Here is a 9,085-nt window from a genome sequence, read left to right as displayed (position 1 = left end):
TCCCCTCCTGTGACCTCACCACAGGTCCTGTGCACACAGAAGAGAACATAGCGGCCGGGCCAGGCGGCAGAGCAGGGAGATGATCGATTCTCGCTGCTCTTCCACAGATACAGTTACAGTAGTGTAGCTCCGGGTGGGCTCCCTCAGAGCACGGGGCCCGGGGCCATTGCCCTCTCTGCCCCCCCGTAGCTACGCTACTGATAACAAACACAGCACAACAGTTATACATGGCCTACACAGCACATTAACAGTGTGAAACACAAGGGGATAAAATTAGGGCATAAGTGGTACATAACATTACTGAACAACAGCAGAACATTAAGAAGTTAACATACAGGTACACAATCTGGGTACAGCATAAACTGCACAGGCCCAGCACACGGGAGAGACTGGAGGCAATGAGGTTCTCTGCCACCTCCTTACATCTGCAAAGGGACCGACTACCTATTAACGTTCATGCATTTAAGATAAGTGGTCAGAAAAACCCTTGGAGGTAGAGTGTGGAGGGGCAACATACTTTTCCCCATACAGTACATATATAGAGTGCTAACATGTACAATGTTTTATGTTTTTAAACAAAATGAGTTACTAAGGGTTTGTTTCCAGCGTCAAATCCGCAGCGGCCAGATGTTACATCATAGTGGAAGAGATTTTATGAAATCCCATCTCCACTATGCGTGCAGGGACCCCTCTGCAGACCTGCATATACGCATGTGTGGCGCATCTTTCTAGACTGCAGCATATCTATTTATCTTGCGGAGATGCTCAGTCTCCGCAAGATAAATAGCACAATCCCATATATAGGATGCCGTGATTCCGCATGTGTTCAATGAACACTTGGGGATCACCGCACTTACAAAAGCCGGCAGCGCTTTGTACAGAGCGTGCATCTGCTGCGTTCAAAGTGCTGCCAATACTGAACATCGAAACATACCCTAATACATTTCTGGCTCTGAGTATATTACTTGCGAACAAATAGGACATCACTGATGGTCAATGATCTCTGGATAATGATCGGGGATTAGATCTCTTCTGTAGGAGATCCCTGATTGCAGTAAGATCCAGATCACTGATCGCTGACACACGGCACAATTTGCATGTCTCCTGTTTTATATCTCTGCTCTCAGGGGACGTCTCCTCCCGTGATTACAGCTGGTATATAGGAGACATTGTGCAGGTGACATCTCTATAGTCTGTGGCCATCAGTCCAGGGAGATGACGATGGGTTTACAGGGAGTTGTGCTGGGTGTAATTCTTCTTCTCATCCATTGTGAGAGGTCCATGAGATGATGGACAGGACAGTAGTAGAGAGCAGCACAATGAGGCGACATTAACACTAATATTTATATTTTCTTTATCATTTCTTAGACTCCTGTGCACAGATTGTACTGACCCAATCTCCAGATCTCATCACTGTGTCCCCGGGAGATACAGCCACCATCTCATGTAAGGCCAGTAGTAGTGTAGCTAATAGCCATTTACACTGGTACCAACAGAAATCAGGACAACGTCCAGCACTTCTCATCTATAGTACAAGTAACCGATATACAGGAGTCCCAGACCGGTTCACTGGATCTGGATCTGGAACTGCTTTCACTCTTACAATCCGAGGAGCAACAGAGGACGATGCAGCAGATTATTACTGTCAGCAGGGTCAGAGCGCTCCTCTCACACAGTGATACAGAGCCGTACAAAAACCTCCTCCTCGTTTCCTCCATAGAAGAAGCAGTGAGACATGATATACAGTAGATATAAATATAACACTGCAGGTGATGATCAAACAGAATTTCCTGTTATAATGTCTGATCGCTCCCATCATGCTTTTCTGCCCCTGGCTGATACCAGACAATAGCTGACACTGGATATAATTCAGGTATAATAAGAAATGTACCATTAACCCCTTGTAAGGAATATAGACTGTGATGAAATCAGTATAATATGATTTCTACAGGAGAAGCAGCTTGTTCTTTATTACAGATTAGAAATGTCCTTATATTGTTCATGCAAATTATCTCTTCAGAGAGGAAGAGGACGTGAACTCGAGTGCCACCTATTGGTAGTAGCAATCCAAAAAGTCAATATATTGTTTAGTAACACAAAACTTGACTGTGACTATAAACCGACGAAGAGGAGGAATAATCTGATGATTTCATAATTGTCGGATCATCAGTAATTCTTTGAGATATGTCAGATTATGGAACTTTTATTCAATATATTTTTAACCAATTGTTGGAGACTTTATCTACATCGTAAAGCCCATGTGTGGTTTTGCTCCTTTACATTTTAAAAATCTTTCAGCTTGTGAGAGGTAATTATAAAAAAAACTGTGCAATAATATGTGACAAAAAAAACCTAAACTCAAAAATATAAAGGGGAAAGAGTAATAAAGTGAAAGACCAGAAAGAAAATAATAAAAAATGAGATACCACTATATGAAGTGTATAGTTAAAAGATGGCTAAATAGCTTAAAAAGTAATGTTTTTTGGGTACGCCGAAAAGTCTGATAGCGATGGATCCAGCCCCGTCCGTCATTGGCTATAATGGAAGCCTGTGGGTACTGGATCCGTCGCTGTCCGTGAAAAGATGGAATCCGTCGCTGGATTCCGTTTTTTAAAACTGAGCATGCCCGGAACAATTTCTCTTCCATTATTTTAACCCCCACAGCCATTCTGGCACATAAAAATCTCTCTCTCCCCAGAATTCTGTTCCTTTAAGGCTGTGTGCCCACGTTAGAATTTGAAAACTGATACAAAACCAGACTTCTTCCCAGAAAACGCGCATTTTTTTCGCGTGTTTTTTGCACGTTTTTTGCACAAAACCGCCCGTTTTTGATGCGTTTTTTTCCGCGGGTCTTCTGGACTCATAGGGACCAGCTAAAAACGCGGACTGAAGCGGAAAATAATGAACATGCTGCGTTTTTAGCCGCTATGCATTTCCTATGCGGAAAAAAACACATCAATTGGCACAAAAAGGCCAAAATGCATTTAAATTATTGGGATGCTTCTTTTAAGCGTTTCTGCAGCGTCTGATCCGGCACAAACGCTTCAAAAATGCTTAAAAAAACACAACGTGGGCACAAAGCCTTAAATTTCTACATCTGCTTCTTCAACGGATCCATCAAAAAAACAGATCTGGTGCATCAGTTTTTTACAATCTGCACAGGATCTGTTTCTTTCATCACTTTCACGGATTGTGACTGATTCTAAAAAACTAATGTGTGAAAGAGGCCTAAATCAACCCATGAACAAGTCCAAATATTGAGAAAAATATAAATGTAGAATCAAAGTGGAGGATTACTTATATTGTCCCTGATAGAATGGCGCCAGCCCCTATGTGCATTTTGACACAAGACCTCATCTTGGGATAGGCATAACACCTGCAGGGGTCGTCCATTACACGTTCAAGAACCAAATGAAAATGTAAAATCCATAATGTGGTTCAATAAGGCAAATTGTGTTCTGATGCCACACAAGCGTTGGACAGTGACATATGAAAAGAAAGTGATAAATATAAATAAATCTATATCTCAGTTAATGAAGTGTAATATAAAATATAAATGCATCAACTCATGAAGAAAAATATATATAAAAAAAATCTATCTATTACAGAAAACTATTCACGATCCCCTCAAAAGTGACTGAAAAAATGTGACTGTCAACAATAACATAAGTGAGAAAATTGAAGAAAATAATGAATGTGTGTGAAAAAAGTGTAGAGAAAAAAAGAAAAAATATGACCACGTGAATTCATTTGTGAATCGGATGAAGGAACCAAAATTCCAGATAACTGATGAAGAAGCTGGCGGTGATCACGTGATTTCTACTTTAATAAGCCACGATAGATAATTGAAATAAAACAAAATACAAATAATTAGGGATAAAAATCAAAATTAGTTATAATAATAATAATAAAAATAAGCTGGATCTGTGAGCCAAAATTTCACATAAAAGGAGCATAACTAAGTGTATTATTTCATACCATTGATTGTAAGATTTGCAGTCTCTAGATCCACCTACTTTCTCACTGTGGAAGCCGTAGGGAAACATTACTCCCTGGAATGCTAGTACGGATTCCATCAATCCATGTGTATGTAGAATTGAGGGATTACAATGATGTAGTATCATCTAGTGTCTAGAAATCATTTTAAGAAAATTAATATCTATCTCGTCATTGGGTGGAACAGGTCATACTTTCCATGATCATATATGTGGAGATACCTTTAGAGTCGGTGAGGATTGTTGCACACATTGGGGCATGTAACACAGTTACCACATGGTGTACATCCTTATAAGAGTAGATGGTTCTCAAAGAAAGCATTTGATATGGGAAATCGATAGTGGCTGGAGACAAGCAGATACTTGAGATTACCAGCACGTTGGACAGAAAGGCTGGGATGAGCACAATGGCATCACACAAGGGCATCGGCCAATAACATTGGGCAGAACTCTATAACTCTTCTCATGCAATGCCATTTTGAGTGAAACTGGGAAATAATTTTAACATGTTTTTGAAAAGAATGTTTGACAGTAGGGTGCAGTATACGGAAAGTGTCTTTTCAGAACTGAAGTTTGGCATTCATATCAGTATCAGTACAAAATATTCTTTTAGTACCCCTCTGATGCCGCTGTCAATAGTGACAGCGACATTGATGAGCATCGCAGAGCGAAGGAGCTCCCTCTGTGCTCCCATCGGCACAACACAATTGCGATCACTCTTGTGCCAAACGTCTGCATGGTGACACCGGGCTGAAAGATGGCCACAGAGTCACCCAGGGACAGTGGTCTGTTAGCTCTTCCTCAGAGCTGGAGCTGAAGTGCCTCCTCCCTGCTTCCCTGCATGTGATGCACAGATCTAATGCCCTGCAATTAGATCAGCGATCAGGGCAGGGAAAGTTGATCTCCCATCCTGGTACAATGTAAAAAAGTTAAAAAGTTATTAAAAATTGTAAAAATATTTTTAAAAATTACAAAATAAAGTAAAATAAAGACAAAATATGATTCCAATAAATACATTTATTTACAGTATGAAAAACAAAAACTGTCCAACTAATCAACCCTTTCAGTGAACACCACAAAAAAACTATGCAAGAAAAACTATGCTTGATCATCATATCGCTGAACAAAAAGTAAAATAAATATGAATGTAAATAGAAATGGTATCTCTGAAAACATCTTGTCCCGCAAAAAAACAAGCTGCAACACAGCTCCATCAGAAAAAAAATAAAAATGTTATAGCTCTCAGAATAAAGCAATGCAAAAATAATTATTTTTCTATAAAATTGCGCCAAAGCATATGACACTGGTATTGGTGAATTCTCCCAGGGATAACCCCCCCACCAAGCGAAGCCCCTTTAAATAAAACCACTGACACCGAACTTCTTTGGAATAATTATGGCCACAGCAGCCTTTTATTTAAATAACATACAACAAAACTTTCAGATAAATAACATTTTTAGACCCCCTGGGAGGAGTCCTTGAAGCTCCGAAAAAATCTGGTGAGCACCAAATAGGAAGTGAACAACCACCAAATTATTTACCCCCAGCCGTTACCCCACTTACTCGGGAGCACCATAACCACTGATATACGAATGTTCACTCCAAAAACCTTGGGGATTCGACCCCTTAGCCGACTTCCCCACCCCATTTCACCAGATCCAATTAAATTGAATTCCAGACAGAGGAAACCATAATGCCCATGGATTCCTGTACCAATTTTAAACCAACTCCAAGGACTCCCCCCAAACCGCATAAGGCCACCACGACCCGTGTGATTAAACCGAATAGAAAAACAAAACAAAAATATGGCTGGCGGACGGGACCGGATCCAGACAAGGAGAGCAGGAAACGGTAAGTCCCACCCTTATCCCATGCCTTATAACTGCCTCCTTAGCCCTTCCCCTTAATGAATATCCCTATACCTCACCACACTCTTTGTCATGCCGGCCTCCGCCCACGCCTGGGAAGGGGGGGCGGCTTTGCTCCGGCCTTCACTTGACACTGATATTGGTGAATTCTCCCCAGGATAACCCCCCACACCAAGCGAAGCCCCTTTAAATAAAACCACTGACACCGAACTTCTTTGGAATAATTATGGCCACAGCAGCCTTTTATTTAAATAACATACAACAAAACTTTCAGATAAATAACATTTTTAGACCCCCTGGGAGGAGTCCTTGAAGCTCCGAAAAAATCTGGTGAGTACCAAATAGGAAGTGAACAACCACCAAATTATTTACCCCCAGCCGTTACCCCACTGGCTCGGGAGCGCCATAACCACTGATATACCAATGTTCACTCCAAAAACCTTGGGGATTCGACCCCTTAGCCGACTTCCCCACCCCATTTCACCAGATCCAATTAAATTGAATTCCAGACAGAGGAAACCATAATGCCCATGGATTCCTGTACCAATTTTATACCAACTCCAAGGACTCCCCCCAAACCGCCACAATGAGGGCCTTGGAACACCTCAAAGGCCCAAGACCCCCCCACAATGAAAAGCTATGGCCCTCTTGATACCTCCTAGCAAACCAAGAGCCCATAAATCACTGCCCAATCCATTCAAATGAACACCGTCCGCCAACCAAAAATCTTCAATTCCTCTTTCCAATTCAAAATGTCTCACCACCAGGCCACCATTTCTAATAACAAAAGTGGACACTGTCATGTTAACCTTGATCCTGGCTTTATTAATTTTGTCAACAGACCTGGCATGCTGCCAATTCCGGCGTGGCACAATTTCCGACCACACAATAGTAATCTGTTGTGAGTTCATTCTCTGGTTCACCAGTTGTGAGTTCTCCTTCCAGACTCCCTCTGGTGGTGACAGGAGGTAGTGGGGCTGATTTAATCAGTGGATATCTTCCACCTGATAATGAGGATGACGATTGGACCTCAGGAATCTCAGACTGGATTTAAGACAGCCGACGCTCTATCCTGTTGCTGGTGATTCCTTCTGGCTTGTCAGCTCTTGGTTTTCAGATCTGTTCCAGTCATCTAAAGCTAAGTTTTTTCTGCTAATGTTCACACTCGATTTTGTTGGACTATTCAGTTTTTTTTGTGGTCAGCCAGCCCCGGCTGGGGGCTGCACTGAATTTCCACTCTTATTTATCTGTATTTGCCAATTTGCTTTTTGTCCCTTACTAGTTTGGCCTCTTTTTTGCTCTGTCTCAGAATATTTCAGAGTGCTGATATAGTGGGAGAAGTCTAGTGACTTCAGGGTTAATTTTGCTATCAGAAGTGTTGGACATGATTTTTGTAGGGTTTTTTGCAGGTTGCAGTGTCTTTCCTTTCCTTTCCTTTCTAGTTAGTTTGGGCCCCATCGTTTGCTCAGCCTATTTTTCAGCCTGTATTTGTGCTTTCATCTTGTTTCACCATCAATACATGTGTGGGGGATGTCCTTCCTTTGGGGTCTGCTCTGGGGCAGTTAGGTTCCCCTTTTCATGCTTCAGGCTTATGTAGTCCTCCGGCTGTGACGAAGCGTCTAGGAACATCGTAGGTACGCTCCACGGCTGCTGCTAGTTGTGTGGTAGGATCAGGGATCTGCAATCTGCATAGTTACCAACCTCTCTGGTTTTCTGTGACTTAGCTTGTTTTGTTTTTTTTTTCTCCTCGGTGACCCATTCATAACAGAATCACCAGCCATACCGCAGATTCTAGGGTACTCAAAAGCAGGAAAAAGTTGTTAAAAAAAAGAAAAGTGTCAGAATTTTTTTTTTATATTTTTTTCTCTTTTTCTCTGGGGCTGTAGGAGGATTTTTTTTTTTTTCTAATGGAGATTAAGCAATTGTCTGATCGTGTGGAGCAGCTTGCTGCTGAAGTGCAGGGAATTTCCACCTACCTCATTCAGTCACATGCTGCTGAACCTAAGATCCCTACTCCTGATGTGCTTTCTGGGGATCGGTCTAAATTTCTGAATTTTAAGAATAATTGTAAATTATTTCTGGCCTTGAAGCCTATCTCATCGGGGAGCTCTGTGCAGCAGGTTAAAATTGTCATCTCCTTACTGCGCGGCGATCCCCCGGATTGGGCTTTTTCTCTGACACCTGAAAATCCTATTCTGACTAATGTGGATGCATTTTTTCAAGCCTTGGGGTTGTATGATGAACCTAATGCCTTTGATCAAGCTGAGAGAACCCTGTTGGCAATAAACCAGGGTCAGGATTCTGCAGAGTTATACTGTCAAAAATTATGAAAGTGGGCTGTCCTTACTACATGGAATGCATTGGCAGCTCTATTTCGGAAGGGTTTATCAGAGACCGTAAAAGATGATATGGTGGGATTTCCTGTTCCCTCTGGTCTGGATGATTCTATGTCATTAGCCATTCAAGTTGATCTGCGTTTAGGTGAACGTAAAATGACACGGGAGGCGCTGCTACCTTTTGAACAAATATTTGAACCTATGCAATGTGATGGAGTTTTGTCTAGGGTGCAAATTCAGGAGTTTAGAAGGCGTAAAAAGCTGTGTTTTTCCTGTGGAGACGTCTCTCATACTATTTCTGTCTGCCCTAAATGAGAGAAACGTTTTGCACACACATTTGCTGTGGGCAGTGTACAACCTAAGTTTCTTTTGGCAATTACTCTGATCTGCTCCTTATCCACGTTGGCTTTTGTGGATTCAGGAGCAGCGTTGAATCTGATGGATTTGGACTTTGCTAAACGATGTGGTTTTTCCATGACGCCTCTGCGGACGCCTATTCCTTTGAGGTGTATTGATGCTACTCCTTTGGCGGAGAATAAACCTCAGTTTTGGACCCAGGTGACAATGCAAGTTGCCCCAGGCCACCAAGAAAATTGTAAATTTTTGGTGCTGCATAATTTGCATGATACTATTGTTCTTGGTTTTCCCTGGTTGCAAACTCATAATCCAGTTTTGGATTGGAAATCTGGGTCTGTGGTGAGTTGGGGTTGTCAGTGTGTTCTTAGGGACGCTCCTGTTTTCTGCACCTCTCCTCAGTCTCATGATATTCCTGATTATCTGGCTGATTTCTCTGATGCATTTAGTGAGAGTAAGTCTGCGTTTTTGCCTCCTCATAGGAGTTATGACTGTGCAATGGAGTTGATGCCTGGGTGTAAATTTCCCAAGG

The sequence above is a fragment of the Dendrobates tinctorius genome, unplaced genomic scaffold (genome assembly GCF_039654945.1).
Source record: "Dendrobates tinctorius isolate UK_male_01 unplaced genomic scaffold, ASM3965494v1 ptg000095l, whole genome shotgun sequence".
NCBI classification, from domain to species: domain Eukaryota; kingdom Metazoa; phylum Chordata; class Amphibia; order Anura; family Dendrobatidae; genus Dendrobates; species Dendrobates tinctorius.
Note: the sequence above shows the minus strand (reverse complement) of the source record.